The sequence below is a fragment of the Vidua macroura genome, chromosome 8, assembly GCF_024509145.1.
Source record: "Vidua macroura isolate BioBank_ID:100142 chromosome 8, ASM2450914v1, whole genome shotgun sequence".
NCBI lineage: Eukaryota > Metazoa > Chordata > Aves > Passeriformes > Viduidae > Vidua > Vidua macroura.
In genome coordinates, this window is record NC_071578.1 from 7,658,703 (window position 1) to 7,678,275 (window position 19,573).

Below are 19,573 nucleotides of genomic sequence, written 5' to 3' on the forward strand. Positions count from 1 at the left end.
TGAATCATTTAGTATCTTGGACTCTCTTTTCATTACTTTATTCTAACAAACTTAATTTGGAAGGAGATACTCTTGCTGTTATTTGTGATTGGTATTAAAAATACATTCTAACTTGGATGTCATATCATTTAACAAGTTTCAGATTTTAAAATATTTTGATGTTTGTATTTCTGCTGGCTTCCTCAATAGTTTCTAACTGGTGATTCCTAACATACTCATTTTTGTTAAAAAATAAGCAGAAAATCTCTTTGACTTTTTGTTACAATACCATAAAGAAAATAATCAGCAGTAGCAATAAAATCAAAAAGTAGAAAAAATATGTTCTGGACTCTGCCCTAGTGCACTCCTGATCCCAGTTAGCATGAGAACTCTTTGCAGGGTCAACTATACAGAAATTGAACACTTTTTTAATATAATAATTGTAATAATTAATCCCCAAGAAAACAAACCCCCCCTATGCTTCAAGTCTAACTGCAGAACACAATCTGTGGTCTTGTTCACAAAGACACTCTCACCCTACAGTCCTTTCCACAGAATTTATAATTTGGAAGACAGAATTAAGAATTTAGAAGAGAGTCTGATCCTGAAGTAACTCCCTTGCATGTACTTGAAAAGGAGAAAATCTCTCAAATAGTAACATTGGTCTGCCTGAAAAAGTTTTTTTCTAAACATGACAAACATTCTACAAAGAACAGCTTGCTACTGAAACAGTAAAAAATATATTCATGTCTGAAAGGGCTTTTAGGTTTGGAATTCTGAAAGAGAGCTACAGGAAAGGGACCATTTTTAAATCAAGGGTTTAAAATAATTCACTTTTCTTTATGTAAGATTGCCACATAAATGAGACAGTGTATCATGTAGCAAATTATAATAACATTGGAAGAGGACTATTTTTCCTCTTGAATTGTTTCAAATGCAAAGTAGATTAAATGTAGCCAGTGTTTAGAATATGCTGGGAGTTTTATACCTGAAGGGAAAAAATATAAAAAATAACTCTATTTAGAGTCTGAGGATGAGGGCAAGAAACTTCCCCTGCTGCTCACTGCTAGTGGCACTGGCCTGTGTATGACATGGAAGAGCAATATCCAACTCCCAACAACAATAACTTTTCCATGGGGAGAAAATAAACAAATTCCTCTCTGAACTCTTGCCCAGTCACAGCACTCACCTGTGGTGCTTTGACCCTGAGAATAAAGATCTGGGTTTTTTTTTTTAATTTTGAAAAACTTAATGAAAAAAGACAGCTGTTTCCATACAGTTTCCCTTCTCCATTCAGCTGCCCTTCTAATCAGATGCAACCATCTCCTGTGGATCAATAAGTGCCAGAACCCAGGGATTTCCAGCATCACATATACCTTCCTTGCATTTTTATTTCTATTTATATCACAGAAAAAAACAGGAACACGAATACATGAAATAAAAATATCTATAAACTCCATCTCACATAAGACAGACTTCATAACTTACAAGAACATACAAAGCAATGGTTAATACAAAAATTACTAGGTTCTAAATATGTTGCAATATACAAGTATTCATTCAAATCCAAATAATTACCAATTCCCTGACAATTAGAGAAGTGACCTTCAAACATTGTGAAAACAAAATGGCAATGCAATTTTACAGCCCTTTCATGTGCGATGGAATGATAAAATATGCACAGTAAATAAAAAAGAACAGTGAATTATACCACAGCAAAATATTTTGATGTATTATCATAAATATTATACTCTCTGTGTTGGGAGCCTCATGGAAGTACGGAAGGAGGGAATGATTTTGGGCAGGGGAGAGCCCTGGTGGGTGCTATCCCAGCCTAACAGGAGCAGACACAGGGCTCTGCCTGGGCACAGGAGAAAAGGCACCACAGGAAGTGAGGGAGGAGGAACATCTCCATGGACAGCACCTGTACAGAGGGAAAAACCAGGTTCATCCAGTGCTGCAGGCACACAGGAACCCCAGTACCTGAAGGGACATGAGATTTACCTGTTATCTGTGCTCTTTTTCTGCCCTCTCATGAAAACAGCTGGTTTATTATGCCATTTGTAGCCAGGCCTTTCATGCAGAACACTTCCATAATGTATATCAGGAATAACATGAGGTAGAGTTTTTGCTAGTTAGGGAAGCCTGCTTTAATTTAAATGGAAGATACTACTTAAACACTTGGTTTTCAGTGGAGGGAAAAAATGAAACTAATAGGATTAAGAATATATCTGAAATTATTCACATGAGCATGTATGCTGGGTTTCGATTAAATTTAGTTTTGTCTTTTAATCCTCTCCTATTTTATTAGCATACATATTGCTCTGCATTAGTCACTGATTACAGGTCCAATTACAAAATTTCCTATTCGCTGAATTATTTCCTTATGAGCTTTACTCATTGTAGTAATTTTTGTACCTTTTCCAAAAGCCAGCACACATTGGACCATATGTGAAGCATAATATATGCCTCATATCTGAGAAATGGGAGCTACACTCATTATTTTATGTGCCATAGGGCCATGATCATTTGCTTTAAGTAGTCATAATGAATGAGCAGTTCCACTCTGGCAGGACTCCAAAGACTCAGCTCCCATTTACAAGGACAAATGGAGGAAGGCTCCTATTAGGTTATGTACAAGTTCTATGGTTTGTTCCAATGCAAAAGTATTCAATTCATCAAGCTCGCTGACCTCTGGATGGCCTGCTATTAGCACTTATTTCCCAACTTCTCCCTCAATTATCCTTTCAAAACTGAACCACTTTCTTTCACTTCCTTTTATCTCCCTGGATTTTATGGAAGTTCAAAATAGAAGTTATTGACAAATGCATTTAAAAAATAATTGTTCTCATGCTTCTGACCAAGACAATGTCTCACTTTCTCTTTAAATACAATAAATGTATGGAAATGAGTACATGTTTACAGTAAGACTGACAGATTTGGGGTTTTTTTTAATGAATGAAAGGCTTCTTTGTAAGACAGAGTTTACAAACAACCTTTTGTTGCAGCTTAGCAATGTGTATGTTCTTGTGCTCTGTACCTTGCAGGCTTAAGAAGGCAAAGGAACTAACAGCAGAGGAATGCATATATTTATATGCCTAATTTTATTGTTCTTACTGGTATAGCCCTTAAGGAAGAGCAAACCTTCAAGCTTTTCACCTGAGGACAACTATCAATATAACACCAACCTAGATTGCCAGCTTTCTAGACAAGTGATGTGATCACGTGGAAACCTTCCTATAACAGTTCATTTAACCTTTCATGGTGAAGGCAGAAGTTTCTGCAGTTCTGCTGCTGCCACTAATTGTTAAATCTTTCCTTTCAATTAAAAGTGAAGAAAAATAAGATAATAGGGGAAAACAAACCTAAGCACAGTTGGACTTTCCTTTAGCTGTGTTTGTTTTTAATACCAAATTCTCAGGGAAGGCCACTCCAACAGACAATATTATTTTATTCAGCTGGATCCTTGCTGACACAGTTTTATCTAGTTCTGGCCCAGACCAAGGCTTGTCAACTACACAGTTACAGCATATTATATAATATAGATATTTATGACCCTTACCTCATATTTTGTCCTTGCAAATTAACAGACCACTTCCACAGTGTCTGGGGAAGAGCTGTCACCTGGCTGATCTATAGCTAGTCATAAACAGGTTTGGGATTTTGCCCAGGTTCCCAGCATTGTGTCTACAAGAGGCTCACAATAAATTAAGACTGTCTGCTTTAGCAGAGTATTCCTAATCCCAGACTGATTACTTGCCCCAGCTTTTGATTGAGTCAGAACAGCTTCCAAGACTACTGCTCACCTCTGTCCTAGCCTTTCCTCCTCATGCTGTCCCCTTTCTACCCAGTGGTCTTGCTGCTTTTGTCCTCCATTACTGATCTGCTTCTGATCCCTTTGTCCCCAGTTCCTAATCTTGCCCAAGTGGCTCTTGGTTTTATTCTGCTTTCCTGGTTCCACAGTGGCATGATGCTATGGGGGTTTTGAATAGTGAAATGTTATTTACGTAACAAAAATCTGGATATTTGGATTTGGGCACCTTGCAGCTGAAGTTCAAACAGTGTTGTAAGGCTAAACCTAAGACTTCTCTAGTCCCATGGTAAGCCCTGTGGTATCATAAATGGATACGAAGAATTACTCCATACTACTGTGTATTACTACATCCTCAGCATTGAAAATAAGTCCATGATGCTGACTGCAGCTTTTGCAGGTAATTATGAGGCAGTTGATGAACATTTAGTTCAGATTCACACACAGTTTTTTATGCTGCCTGTTGGTTATTGGTTATCCCTTCTTGAAAGTCATCCTACTCTTACAGTACATTTCCAGCAATGAGAAAATAAACTGAGGTATGTGCTTAACTACAGTCAATAGATGTAACTGGCTGTAATTAATAACATTTTGTAAGTATGCCACAGAAACTGCTGATCTTCAGCTCAAGAGTGGTGACTCATGGGTGAAAGCAAGAACCCAAGAACAGCTGAGGCTGTAACTGGTCCAGAGCAGTGAGTGACTGATACCTGAAAGCACAATTCACACTTAGATGTGGTCAGGACTTAGGTCTTGATTTAGGCCTGCTTGGCATCCATACCTTCGACATAGAAATGCCCAAAAACAACCACATCTTCTGACCATCCACATGGCCAGCAGCAAGGAAAGTGAGGAACCACACAACCAGCACCTACAATACAGCAGCCAGTGTCATGTCTTGAGAGTTCAAGCATGTTTAAAAGATTCAGAAACAACATCATCCTTCTACAGAAGTGCTAAGACTTAGATGACATATTTAATGAAAAAGAGGCATTATAAGCAATGTTAATGACTGTTTTGTGATTTTCAGAGACTAGGCTCATTTGCTAATTATTACTGCATTTTTTTACCCTGCAATGTAATCTTTATTTTGCTGAAGTGAAATATGTGAAATAGACAAACTTCATAATCCATAAATGTAAATTTATCCCTCTTACAGATAAAGGTCTGCTTCTTGACTGCATTGACATTGTACTCTGTACTCCATTGTCCCAAAGCTATCCATTAATACTGCAGTATATTCAGACAGACCTCTCAGATCTTTGGTTCTAATGTAAAAATTGGACACTTTTACTTCTCACAATGCCAAGATCCTTCCAGTCATAAGTAACTTCAGATATAAAGAATTATCAGCCTACCTCTTAAGATAATGATAACCTAAAAGGGTAAAAGGTACAGGGATTTATGTTTCCAGTTAGAACTTTTTAATAATGTGGGGAAATGATTTATTTGTTTTTTTTTTTCTTGTAAGTGCATATAACAATGTCTTGAGACAATGACTTTTCTGTAGATCAATTTGTCTCCTCCTCACATAATTCATGAAAGAGGCCTAGGCCAGCAATACTTTTTTTTTTTTTAATCTAGGCTGATCTCACCAAAAGAAAAAAGTAAAACATTCTAATGTCATCAGAAAGTTTTCCATTTCCAGATCCCTCATGCTATTCAAATCCTTCTTCCCTGCAAGATCAAGAATAATTAATATTACAGAATTCTTATATACTCTTTGAAGTAATAATATTTCACATCACAAAATCCACTGCACTCCAGGACAAAATAAGTTTTCAATGAGGTGTCACTTAACATATAATTATATAATTAAGAGAATACATACATAATTATATAATTAAGAGAAAATAAAAGTTAATATGTAAAATAAGAGTTTTCTAATAAAGTCTGGATTCTATTTAGTTCTTCTATACAATAATAAAGTGACCTACAGCCCTCATTTGGAATAACTGGATAACTCCCTGTTAATCTTAATGAATAAGGCACAAAATGGATTTTATATGCAAATTATTTGATACTGCTTACTCTGAACAAGAAAAATCTCATGTCCATGGCCTTACCCTTTACCTCTGGTACTCCTTTCTCTATAAATGGCCATGTTTTTGGCAGTGATGCACAAACCTGACTATATGCAAAAAGGTGAACTTGGACAAGCAGACTTCCCTCTTCTCAGTCACTGTTCTCTCAAAGTCAGGGAAGAGAAATACCCACATTTCTTCTCTCACATTTTGACCTAATCAGACACTTCAGACATTACTTTAGCCCTTAGAAAGTAAATGTTAGAATATCCCATAACTCAAAATAAGAGGCTCTGTTTACACTGAACTGAACCACAACTCTGAGAAATATTAGTATGGGTTTCTCAACTACTTCTTTCCTTTTAGAGGGAAGAATTAGATAAAAAGCAATGGTAAAATAACCATGAAAGCTTATTACTGCTTAAACTGAAATGCAGCTCCTCCCACAGGTTTCCTTTTCAAAAACCGAAGATAAATGTTGAATAAATGTGTTAAATGTTAACTTAATATCAACAATAGAATAGTCATAGAATCATAGGATGGTTTGGAAGGGATCTTAAAGACCATATGAAACAAATACATGCAAGCCACTGTGCACTGGAACAGGAGATATTCCAGAACCATCTGGACACAATCCTGTCCACGTGCTCTGGGATGGCTCCATTCTGTGATTCTGTGATCAGCTATTCATTGCCTGTTCTGGCACTTTCCAAGAGTGTTTGCATATTGCTCTTGTTTAGAAACCATTTCTCACAAAGAGCAGGAGAGGCAGCACGTCAGAACATTAAATATTTTAACAGGCCCTGACAGTCAGAGCAAATGCATCATAAATGGCTCCATCAAGTACACCACATGAAAAATAAATAAATATACACACACTAAATCCCAAGTGGCTTACTGCATTTTCATTAGGCATTACTGAATTGTAAAATTTTACTATTACTACGTGTGTTTGTAGTAAGTATTTTAAGCACTTTTAAACAGTTTATGGCTTGCTTTTAAAAAATGTGCATTATAATATTATTATTGTTGAACTTAATCTATGGTTTGTAATAGGACTATTTTACTACTGCTTAATTTGATCTATGGTCAGTCTCTGAGGAAAATTATTGCAAAGAACTACTCAGTTAAAATCTCAGTGCAGAAAGTTCAGTGCTGTGGTATTACAGAGTGCTATAGAGTTCTCAGCTGTTTGCATTTGATCTTCCTTGCATTCATTTCACTTTGTTTTCAAGATTCTGAGATGGGTTTTGTTTGTTTGTTTTTGTTGTGTTGGGGATTTTTAACAAAATCACTATTTCTATAAGACTATAATTTCAAGGCAATTTAAGGAAAAGGCAATTTCAGAAATATGTATTTCAGGATGCCATACAGACACTGTAATTTCCAGAAAATGGTACAAAGACAGGCAAGTTACTTTTTGTCTTTCTGCTTCAAATTACGTATGGTAACTTTGGTCATTTTCTTGTCATTTAAGACTACAATTTAGCACAATACGGCAATTAATATTTCCAAAAATATGGGAAATTCTGACTAAGCCAAGACAAAAATGACAATTCAGAAGCAAAGCATATCACACATTTTGGAGCGGACATTGCAGCTCAGCGATGGCCAAATGCTCCTCATACGTGGATGTTCAAGAATACTACATGCAAAATGAAGACAAAGGTATGAATAAACCAGAGTGTCATGTCTAGGCTGTCAGCTATACAGTATTAGGAAATTTTAGAAAACAGTCATTGCTGTACTTGCAACAACTTGTACAGTGCTAATGACAAGTTGTAATATAAACATGAGGCACAAATACCATAGATGTTTATGTATAATACATACTGCAACTGGCAAGCTACCATCCTTACCCTTAGGAAGCCAAAACTCTAGCCTTTACATTTTCAAGTAACTTTCATTATTCCTGGATTACTTAGGTGTTTCTGATGAGATATTCAGAACTTTTATTTCCCATATGTGTTTCCTATGCCATCAACAGAAATTCCCAGAGAATCACTAGAGAATGTTTTAAAAGCAAACATGGAGGCATCACAGTTTCCAGACTTGTAGCTTCCTTCTTGACCTGCAGGTTTTCATACCATATTTTTGTCCATCAGATCATTCCAGTATCTATACACCTATCCAGTAGGTTGCTCTGATAAGTTCTCCTCCTGCCTAAAAGAACTTTCTTTACCCCACCCCTGCACAGCAGTCTATCAAATCCATGTGTTATTGCCTACCATCATTCCACTATGGGCATATCTGTCCTTTTAAAAAAGGACTTTTTTAAAGTCCTTTTTAATATCTAGCATATCAATCCCATCTTTTATTTGACTTTATTAAAAGGAGATATCAATCCAAGAGATAGAGAAATACCTATTAAGAATAGAACACAGAAAAATGTCTGGGTGGCTGGAGAAAGGATCAAGTCAGATACACACATCTGCTTTTCCCTGGCCTCTTGCCTATGAAGAGCCCAAATCCCCATTAGCCCATTACAGCACATAACCTCATGAATTTCCTGGAGCAGAGATGATACTGATACTTCTTTATGAAGTGCCAAAGTGTAAATAAATGTTTCTGTCTGTGGTCCAGCAACTATATTGTAGTTGTCAACACTTCCAGTCTTGGCCAGCTCTGCTCAAAAAGTTATTGGATGCTTAAGAAGAAAACTTAAAAGGAATGGCTGTAAAAGGGAAAAAAAGTTGACCAAAATGAGACTAAAGCCTCATGGCAGGGGACTGTGAAGTATTTAATAATAGGAGTTTTGCTCTGTCAGCCCTAATCCGTTCAGACTATGTTTATATGGAGTTTGATGGGCAGGCTGCACAGGACTGCAGCCTTGCAGGAAAGCAGTGCTTGCTCCCGTGTGAGTACAGCACTAATCTTTAAGTAATCCCAAAGTCTTCCCAAAGGGCAACTCACAGAATACAGCATTTTTCAAATGCACAAAGTCTTATCCTAAACAATGTCAGAACGAGAAAAGAAAATAAATTTTTTAGCTACTGTAAGAGCTCTGGTGATACTACTCACAATGGAGGAGAGAAATCTGGCATTGCAGCTGGGAGCGACTGGGAAATCAAACTCTGACACTCCTCTAAAAGTTATTTTATCATTCCATCCCATGTGCCTCAAAGACTCAATCCCTCTGCAAAGAGGCCGTAAGACAGCAGCTTTAGTGGGACTTCTGATCAGTAACCAATCTCCTGTATTTTGTAAGCATCACACTTGCTGCTTGAATTAGTTATTACTAGAATTACCTCAGACATATGTATTACACTGGGTACAATCAGCTTCTTTAGAGGAAAAAATGTTCTTTCTTTGCTTTATGGGCTATAACAAGGGTGACAAAACTATTGAATTATTTTTGTAATTAACATGCTTTGAACTACAATTTAGCACCTTTCTGTATGTATTCTGAGGAGACCAAGACATGTCTTTTTAATTTTTAAAAGACTGTAGTGCAAAATATGTAGGCATTAAAAAAATATTTCCATTACTGAAAAATGAAATGGAATAACAAAATCCAGGTAATCTGCCAGGACACAATCCTAAAAAACCCCGCCTAGTCACCTAAAATATGAAAAACTATATCCAAAGGGCCATACAAAAAAAACAGACACCCTTACAGTTGAAAAATCTGAGAGTTGACTATTTACTAGTTCTTAACTCAATACACTAATAAAAATAACAGTTTTTGCTAGTCCCTTAGATAGTCTTAGGATCAAAGACTAACTAGTTATGTGGCCAGCTACTTCCCAATCACTCTGTGCAATAACAAAGAAAAAGGTGCTTAGAAAGAAAAGAAAACTGAATGCATTTATGGCCCAGGACTGATGAAGGTGGGTATATTAGGGAGGAAAAATATCCTGATTACAAAGTCATGAAATTTACTAAACCAGGACCTTTTTTGACGTCAGAGAGAAATAAAGAGAATGCAGGAGGCATAAAAAAATCCTGTTTATTAATCCAAACATACAGTAGAGGTGGGATATTACTGATGCAGAGATTATGTGGGAACAGTTACGGCATAATCCCTTCACAAGTCTCTATTTCACCAGCCTTGAGCATTTCTATTTTCTATCCATCATTTTCTGACTGTTGTCTGACTTCTTAACTCAAGCCTGCATAGGATAATAGGCTACAATTACATTAACCGCCTTTCATCTCAGTTTGAATTAAATTTGTTCTGGATGCCAGCATGAAAATCTGTCCCCAGTCATTTTGCTTAAGTCAAAGAATAATCAACTCCCTCGGTCCAATAATTTAGCCAGTGGTTTTATATTATGAAATGTTTTTTAACTGAAAGATAGTATCAAAATCAGTATTTAAGAGAAAAGATTCAGTTACAATATTTGTCAGTTATGTGTGTATATTTTGCATTATAGAGAATGATTTTTAAAATATTTAAAATACAATCCTTTCCTTGGATGTTTTCACATTCCTAAGGTCTTCTTTCTCACTTGTTTTCTGACTGGGTTTCTAAGTTATGCAGAAGTTAGGCTATAATCTGCAACATTAACCATAACTTAGAAATGCAAAATATTTTAATGTCAATTGAAAACAGATTCTGGCGACTGAAATGGTCCATCATGTCAGAAAAACAATTTGTTATATTTTTCATAAATAAGAGAAAGAAATCAACTGAGAGCACAGTGGAGAGATGGACTCTGAGGTGAATCCTCTTTTGGGACTATCAGAGTGGAAAAAAAATCCAACAAATTTACTCTCTGATCATTCTAAGTTTCTATTCCATATTTTTGTTTTTAAAGAAAATATAACTGGGATGACCCTCTGATTTCAAAGTTCTACTTCAGGAGTGACTTTAGAGAAACACTTAGAGAAGTGTTTTGAGCACCACATCAGTTTTGAAATCAGAGAATATTTTATAAGCTATCCGGAATTCATTGATTCATAATATTCACATTGTTCGTATGAATGAGCACATATTCAAAAGACAAAATATTAAATTGACAAACAACTCATAAGAAACAGAAAAGAACTATAGTGAAATGTTCTGGTTTTAAAACAACATGTGCACCATATGGCCTAGTGCCATACAGAAGAAATTTTTGATAATCAGGTTTGGACTCTAGAATTGGGAATCAGAACTTTCTGTAAGGAATATTCACAAATTTTACCAATGACTGCTAAATTTGCAGAAAACAATGTTCATACAAGATGTCACCTGGCAGTTTTTATTACAGTGTGATAATAGACTGTATGACAATTTACTGTATTATAAGCATGCAGAATACCAAATATGATACACTATTTAGAAACACGGAAAGCTGGATATATCTGGAATAAAGGTCAATAAATCCACTATGAAGGAATAAGATATATTAGAATAATCTTTGGGTCGTACTCTCAAATGTTTCTTTTCCATTTCTAGACCTGTACATAACTGGAATAATTCAATTAGAATTCTACCATGTTTATAAAAAAGCTACATTAGTCACCATTTCTTTCATACTTTCTTTTCCCTGTGAAAGAAGTAAAGTTTGCTGAATATTCATTGTAGTTTCTTTTAAGGCCAATACTTCAATGACACCTGTTGCAGAGAATTTCATTTGATACAAACATAATTAAAACAAGACACAAGAGCTTCTTAGGCTGAGGAAATTGTCAAAGGCTGAGGACACATAGGGAGTATGCATGGGTTCAAATATTTAAATTAAAAGAATCAACCTCTTCTGGCATAACAACTAAGTCTAAAACGAGCCTTTAATGGTATCAGAACTTTAACCACATAGAAATATTCTAAGAACATTGAGTAGACAATGAAAAATAGGCCAATACAACTATAGAAAACTGAGCACAGACAAAGCTCGAATCAAAGCTTGTGAAGGGCAATTATCCGACCACTTATTAAGTCACATATTTAGCTATTTTCAAAAATGCAAGAGCAAAAGCAATAAAGTAATGGTACAGGAAAGGTTTCATGAAAGCCAAGGACAAAAAGACAAGAGAATTAAAACAAAAACATGACTAAGGTTGGTTTTTTTTTCTACCCTAAAAACAGGGTGGAAAATGTATTTCATTCTATACACATCAGGGTAGTATAAATAAAATGGGGGGGGGGGGGGGGAAACCTTACAGTACAATTCAAACAAAAAATGGATTTTCTTAAAAAAAATCTTTCACAAATAATGGATTTACATCATTCCTACTCATGAATCTCAGAGTTATTTAACTCACACGTGGTTGGCATTGACCAGCAGTGGAGCTGTTCATCTGTTTAGATGTGCTATTACCTCTTTTATTCATAACTACAGAGGAGGCAATCCTTCTGTTCAACATGAAGCATTGATTTATACATTTTTCATTTCTTACAATCACTATTTGTCACCCTCAACTTTACCTTTCCTCATTAAAAAACCCCCATTATTTACCAAGTACAGAAAACACCTAAAAACATAATGAAGGAAAATGAATGAATGAAGAGAAGCAAACTATTAGGAGTGGTAAAAAAACTTTGTGGACTTGTTTTGTGAAACTCTTGCTGCTATTCCATAGTGACATTTTACAATTAGGCTCTCAAGAGCAGGGGAAACAAAAGTAAACCATATGTTCCCAATTCTCACCAAACCAAGGGAATATCCCCTCTTAAACCTAAGGAACAAGGTGTTATCATGTATTAAAATATTTATCTGAATCAGGGCCCAAATCTGTGATTAAATCAAGACTCTGCGTAAGAGAGGATAAAATGGCCTAAAGGAGAACAAGATTAGATTTTGTAGCAGCTGTTAGAAAGTAATTGCTGCCCTTATCTCCTTACGGATCTTGTAAGAACTCATTTCCAGTACAAATATTTTTTTTAAGTCTTCTTTATGAAATCTGATTTATTAAATCTCTTTCAGCTTGACTGTTCCTTTACCCTTTAATTCTTATCACTTCTCTGTGAGCAGCCCAAAATCTTTTCTTCCAGGACAATGAGCCCTTTTTGACACATTCTGTATGTTGGCTTGCCAATCTTTCTGCTCTCACTTTGGCCTCCTGCTGTAATCCAGTATTCCTAAATTTATCTTTGCTTTGTGCAACACTGAGAAAAAAATGTTGTGGCAGATCAAATTTTCAAATGTGATTATAAGTTTGCTTTGATTCTAAATCAGACTCCTGACACTATTTAAAACAGCTTTCCTAGCTAAGTTTTTACACAGCCTTCTAGTACTTTGTTCTTTTCTTAAATTGCTGAAAAATTCCTTTTTTGTAATATAAAAATAATAGATAGAGATGGAGAACTAAATCTTTAAGTCAATCCTTCTGAAGTGATAATCTAAGCCACTCAGGCTCCACTGTTGAAATTTAGCATATCATCAGGTTCCTGGATTGATTTATGGCCTTGTAATCAAGCTCCCCAGCCCCATTATCTAGTCAGCTGATAAATACCACTTATTTTTCAGTACATCCACAAGGAAAAAAAATAGAAAGCTCAAAGCATGCAAAGGTTGTGCAGCTTAATTTATATTTTATACTTTCTAGCGGTGATTATTCAGTACAGAAGACGAAAAGAATAAGGGAGTATTTCTAATATTAAGACATTATTATCTTTCAGCTGGTGAATACAGATAGAATTGCTCCTATGTTATTTCTTCTTGCCTTATCAGTTATCATTTCCCCTAAATACCTTGCATGTGATGGAGAATTTACTTTTTGTATCAAATGTTGCGAGTTTACCTTATAAGAGGTAAAATATTACATATACTTTTCAGTAATGTTTATTGTAATTTACTGTCTTTTCAAGTTTTCATTATTCCATGTCATTCACATGATAATGCAGGTTAAGAATGAAGGCAAAGAAAAAAGGATGTTTATGTAGGCACATGTGCTTATATATATTCTGCCTGCAGAATTCATTATTCCAGGCAGTTCATCTCCCAATTTTTAAACAGGAATGGAAAAAATATCCCTCTTAAACAGACAAAGCTGCAGCAAGGAAGAATATCAGTACAGGGAATCACAATAGATTTCAGTGACCAAATAAAGGATAGGACTTCAACCACACTTCTGAAGCAGCATAGTTTTCACAGCCTCCTGTTCTTCATTACCTTAATTGTTAAAGTACAACTGAGATACCTACAGTTTTCCAAGCAACTCTAAAATGTTACATGCAGTACCCTTATCTACTCCACCATTCCAAGAGTGGAATTTTTATTTCATTTCAGTTGTCCATCTTTAATGCAGGAGTGGCACAGAAAGCTTCTGTAGCCCTGCCTGTACTTGGGCCTTGGGGAAGCATGAGAACACGGGCTCTCCTGCAGCCAGGGCACAGACAGGGGTGGGATGGAAAGAGGATTCAATATATAAGAAAACCTGCTTGGCTCCCAGATGTCTGCACATGCAGCTGCAGAAGAATGCAAATGTGTTGGCAGGCTCCTCAGGATGAGGACTCCTTAAGAACTCTATAATTGATGTGCACAGTCTACATAATTATCAGGAAAAAAAAGAGAGGACTAATGGATTTCTCACTCCCATGTCTTAATAGCAATCCACATTTCTTAGTTCTCTCTGTGCATAGCTTTAATCTTTTGTGTGCATTCTTCTAATACTCTTGGCAACTACTGAAGCAATTTAAAACTAATAACTGGCAACAATGTCTTAACTTTGAAACAAAAATTGAAACCAGAAATAAAACTATTCCAGCTAAATTTTCATCTATATGTAAAGGCATGCAATTGGCTGAAAGAGAAAACAGAAAATGAAAATGGCAGTAGGAAGATGCATATTTCATCTATTAGAGAACATAAAAGGAAAAGAAAAGCAATCTTTCCATCACCAGGAGATTTTTATCAAATAGTGTCTTTAGTACCCAACTGACCTAGGCTTTCCTTATTGCTCTATAAAAAATTCTTTTCTTCTTTTTCTCAGTAAATAAAATATATGAATATCACAAGCTGAAGTTGATGGATATATCTATCAACGAGTTTTCATCACAATGTAGCTTCATTTCTTTTAGCTATTTGTAAGGTTTTGAAAATAGATTTTAAAATAAAAACAGGGCGTGGTATTTGAGCAAGTTGAGCACTGAGCAACCCATATCAAGCAAGATAAAGAGGCATTATTCCAATTTCAAACTTAGCTTCGTGTTGATAGCTCAGAGAGGGCTCTGAGCTCTCACACTGGTATTTTCTTTTCCCATTACTACCTCTACACTTTCACTTCCTTAATGACAAATTGATTAAACCAGATGTCTATTTCAACTTTAACAACTCTTGTACCAATTACTAATTACCATACTAATGGCCTATCAGATATGAATTATAAACTCAGATCTATGCTGCACAATGGGTATTACCTTATCTGAGATTTAAGAACTGAGAATAATGAAGAGATTTTCAGCAGCTTTGAAAAATCACAAGAATTGTATATCTACCGAGAAGAATTTGAGATTCAAAAAAACTGGGTTTTTTTTTTAACTCACAGTTTAAAAAGAATCAAATGCTTGGATTTCTACATACATTAAACTTGTGCACTGATAATAAAGAAAACATGGGTATTTTGGATGGATCTACCTTAGAAAACTGCTTTTCCTTCAAATAAAAGCTATATCCTCCACAATGTATTGACTCAGATAGCAGAAGCCTTGACAGCAGACACAGAGAATCCCTTCAGCCTTTGCTCAGTCCTCATCAAAATTCCATCAATTGGCTGCAATAAGCAGCAATAGCAACACAACTATTTTAAAGCCACTCAACACTCACTGTAGTATTGCAAACCTGGTTTTCAGCAGAAAACAACTCTACAATAACCAATATTTTCAGTTAACTGTCAATAAAATCAGTATCACTTCCAAATCATTCAACCTGATTTTTTTTTAATGCCAAACTTAATACAGATTCTATTGAAAAACTATTTTCATTGTAAATTCTCCTTGCACACTTTCTCTGCCCAGCTAAAAAAGGAAAGCCTGGAGTGCAAGAGGACTTTGTTATAGCAGTTCAACTCAGGAAAGAAACACAGTGCTGGTTAAATTCCAGCTCACCTCCCATTCCATATATATTTTGAGTTTTCCACACAGTGAAATAGTAAAGGAAATAGTTATTGTGACAGGCAATATCCTAATGCTTTCTTTTATTTGCATAGTGTCCTGATAATTCAAGAGAAAACTATTCTGAAGTAATTCCTATATATACACCTCTCACTGGATTTAATTACAAAGTTATTTTACACCTTTCAAAAAATCCATTTTAATAAAGTTCAGACTACATTCAATCAAGTATCTCATAAAATGATGGATATTAATAATATTCAAACATATTAAGTATAGATCAGGTCAAATAATCACTCATTTCTATCTAAAATGATTTTTCCTTCAATTAAAACAGAAAAAATATTTTGAGTCATTTAAAAGGCATAAGAGCTAATAAATGCTATTCATCATTTACTAAGAACCCATACTTTGTGCCTCACTAGTTGGTGTCATTTCAGGAAGATACAGCTTCATTTAAAAACTGAAAAAAAAAATAAAAGCAAACCCAACAAAAATGGAAAAGGTGAGTTTTGGAGGACAGTCAATACTATTTAATAAGCTCACCATAGAATTTTCCCCCATCACAAATCTCAAAAAAGGTCAGAATTTACATGAACATGCAAAATATACTATTTTCAGAAACAGCTGAGGTTCCTTTGAAATCATCTCAATTTTACAGACCACTTTCAAATGAGACGAAACCACATTATCTGTCTCAAAACTCAATATATCTGTGGCCCACAACAATTTTTACTGTTTTTTCTCAAAAGTGGAGTTTCCATTACTGAGTACTTAAAGTTTAGCAGCCCATAATGAAATACCAGTTTTGTGTAACTAAATCAGTTTTGTGAAACTAAATCATAATTCTCTTTACAATATAGTTCCATTGTCTCTAAACTTCAGCCAGCCAAATCTCATTTGTTCAGATAATCAGTTAAGGAAAACAAACCAATTCTCTTTTCTCTCTAATAAAATGATGTAGAAAAATTTTACTATTTACTCAATACAGTGCTACCATGAATGACTCAGGGAAAGAATTTCATGAAGTTTTTTTACTAGAATATATTTAAGTGCTTCTACCAGAGAAGGTTAAATATCTACTTTATCCGTGGTGGAAACCACAAGAAAAAGGGGAAGCTGTACAAAGAAGCTCAAATAATTAATAAATTTCCAGACGTAACAATCCAATAATCAATCAGTATAGACTGATTGATCTTACCCTAAATTGAAAACTAATAAAAAAGAACCTATTTGCTTATGAAACAACTGAAAACTGATGGCTTTATATAGCAAAAACAATTGTTCTTTTTTTAATAAAAGAGTTTGATGAAGGGCACAGTAATACTGCTGTAAGTCCTTTTCTTCAGTTATTTCCCTTCTTTCCTTTCCAGAGAATTGACAAACTGCCTCTGTCTGTGATGCTACAATGATCAGCAAGGATGGAGGCATGTCAGAACCCTTTGGTTTTCCTCCTCAGCTCTCTTCCAGCACAAAGGACCAATAATGATACATAACATTTTGATAAGCCATTTTTAAATATGATCTGTATCTTCTACAGTAGCCAAGATCCCCTAAGAAACACCAAAAAATTAAAACCACTCTGAGAACATTGATTTCTCAAACATTTACATATACTGAAACTGACCAGTGTTTGTGTGTCATGAAGGCAAAAGTAATAAAACATATCAAATTCTTTGTTCTAGATACCAAATCTACAAAAAAATGTAGTAGCAACATTTGTTTTCTAGAAGATGATCACCTTGAAAAGGTTTTATCCTCCATAAAATTTCGTAGGACTGTTTACTCTCTTTTTTTTTTAATCTCTTTAAACATTTGCCTTCCACAAAGGAAATATCACTTTCCTTCCTTCTGCTCCATAGTTAATTGTGCAAAGCTGACTGAAGTAGCAGTAGCCAGCAATAATAATATTGATGTAGAGGGTTGTTACTGTAACACAGCATACACTGAATTTAATCAGTTACAACAGAGCTGCATATAATAGAATTTTTTAAAAGAACTCCCTGAAATATCTGGTTGTGTCAGTCACAATTTAGCTATGGATTTTTTGTGATGACAGAAGATGAGTAGCCAGAAAAGCCATCAGGTTTTTTCTTTTGCTTCTCTAAAGTGAACAACTTATCTTTAACCAAAGCAGTAGGAAGAGTAAACCAAATTCATACTCTACTGGAAATCTGTGTTATTTCTTCCCCCTGGCTGCAGAGTAATTCCCAGATCCTATCCCATACATGGCAATTTCTGATTTGTGAGATTAATTACAGCTTCCATGAACAATGACAGTTTATAATCCAACCACAGCAACATGAAAGAACAGAACAATTACATTAATGGTTAACAAAGGTGGTGACCAGGGTAATCAAGCTGCATGTATTTATGTTTTGTGGGGACCCCAGCACTACATCTGGCAGAAAGAACAGACTGTCGTCCTGGGGGTATTTGGTTCATGCAGGTGAGGAAAGACAAATGCCTGGTGGAGCCACATGTTGAAAAGAAGTTTGTCTCCACTGTCATCAGCCTCCTGCAAGTGTTTTCTGGAATCTAAACACGCTATTGGCTGTTTTATAAGAAATTGTCCAGTCTCCTTTTTCATTTTCTCAAAGCAGCAGTGCCTGGAGATGGTGTAAGTGCAAACACCTCTCCCACGGGGCTGGTACTTCACAAGAGCTGTTCATTCTGAGTTCTGGCTCATGTGACTTATGTTACTCAGCATCCCTAACACTTAACTGGATTCCAGTCCTGGCCCCAGAGCAGCATTCCCAGGTGCCTCCATTGCACACCCTGACAGATGCAATGCAGCAGAGCCCTGCCATTTTCAACTGCTTGAACTGGGGTTAAAAAAGACAACCTCAAATTTTAAGTCTCTGCAACCTATTCTGACCCTGCCTGAGAGTAAGAAAAAGCATTGGCTATGCAGATGTGTTCAATTCTGCTTCAAAGCTAGCCTTAGGCAAGATGTAAAGCCAGCCCAATCGACAAAGCCTTTTGACCTCCTTCTTTCCAAAAACAAGCACAGAAACTAAAGCTACAACTTTGCTGGGTAAGAAAATATCTGACTAAAAAATAAAGCAATTTTATGGCAGCCATAACCTCCCTTTCTCTCTTGCTCTTCCATGGGGCACAGTCTATGCTTGTTTCTCTTTTTCCTGTATGAGTAAACATCAGCTTCACTCCCACTCCTAATTTCATGTCAGTCTGAACTCAGTACCCAACTAATTAAAGGCAGAAGAAGTGTCTTCACCTTATATTTAGCTTTAAATCTTTATGAGTCTAATTCAGACATAAAGAACATGCAAACTTCTCTGTTCTTTTCAGCTGTGCTAGTCTATTTAAAAAAAACTGGCATGTAAAAGCATTACCTTAACTGTACATCCCTAGATAATTGATACTTTGCACCAAAAATTACAAGCATTTTATACAAAGAGGTTTGCCTTACAACAAATGCATCCTGAGCACTGGAACTCAAAACAGATATCACTGGCATGGGGTCTGTGAAAGGTTTGGGCAGCCTGCACTGAGCAAAACAGATTATTCACATGCCAGTCCCTGAATGACATGGCCATGGCACTGGAGGAACAATTGTTCAGAAAAAGAGATTCACTTCTTTGGAAAGAAAATCCAGCACAATATATTTTTCAAATAGGAAACTGAGAAGATATTAATTAAATCCAGCATGCATACAAATGTAAACCAATTGGGCGCAAGAGACAAGGACACTGCTTGCATTCCTTCTTTAGCCAGGAGTGTTTGAACAATTGTAAAAAAATATCTGTTTTGCTCTTC

At 35.7% G+C, this 19,573-nt stretch overlaps 1 protein-coding gene across 4 annotated transcripts in view; it reads right to left on the minus strand.

Annotated features, from left to right (window-relative positions):
• ATRNL1 (attractin like 1) overlaps positions 1–19,573 on the minus strand; it is a 434,071-nt gene that overhangs the window by 277,366 nt on the left and 137,132 nt on the right. The window lies entirely within an intron of this gene.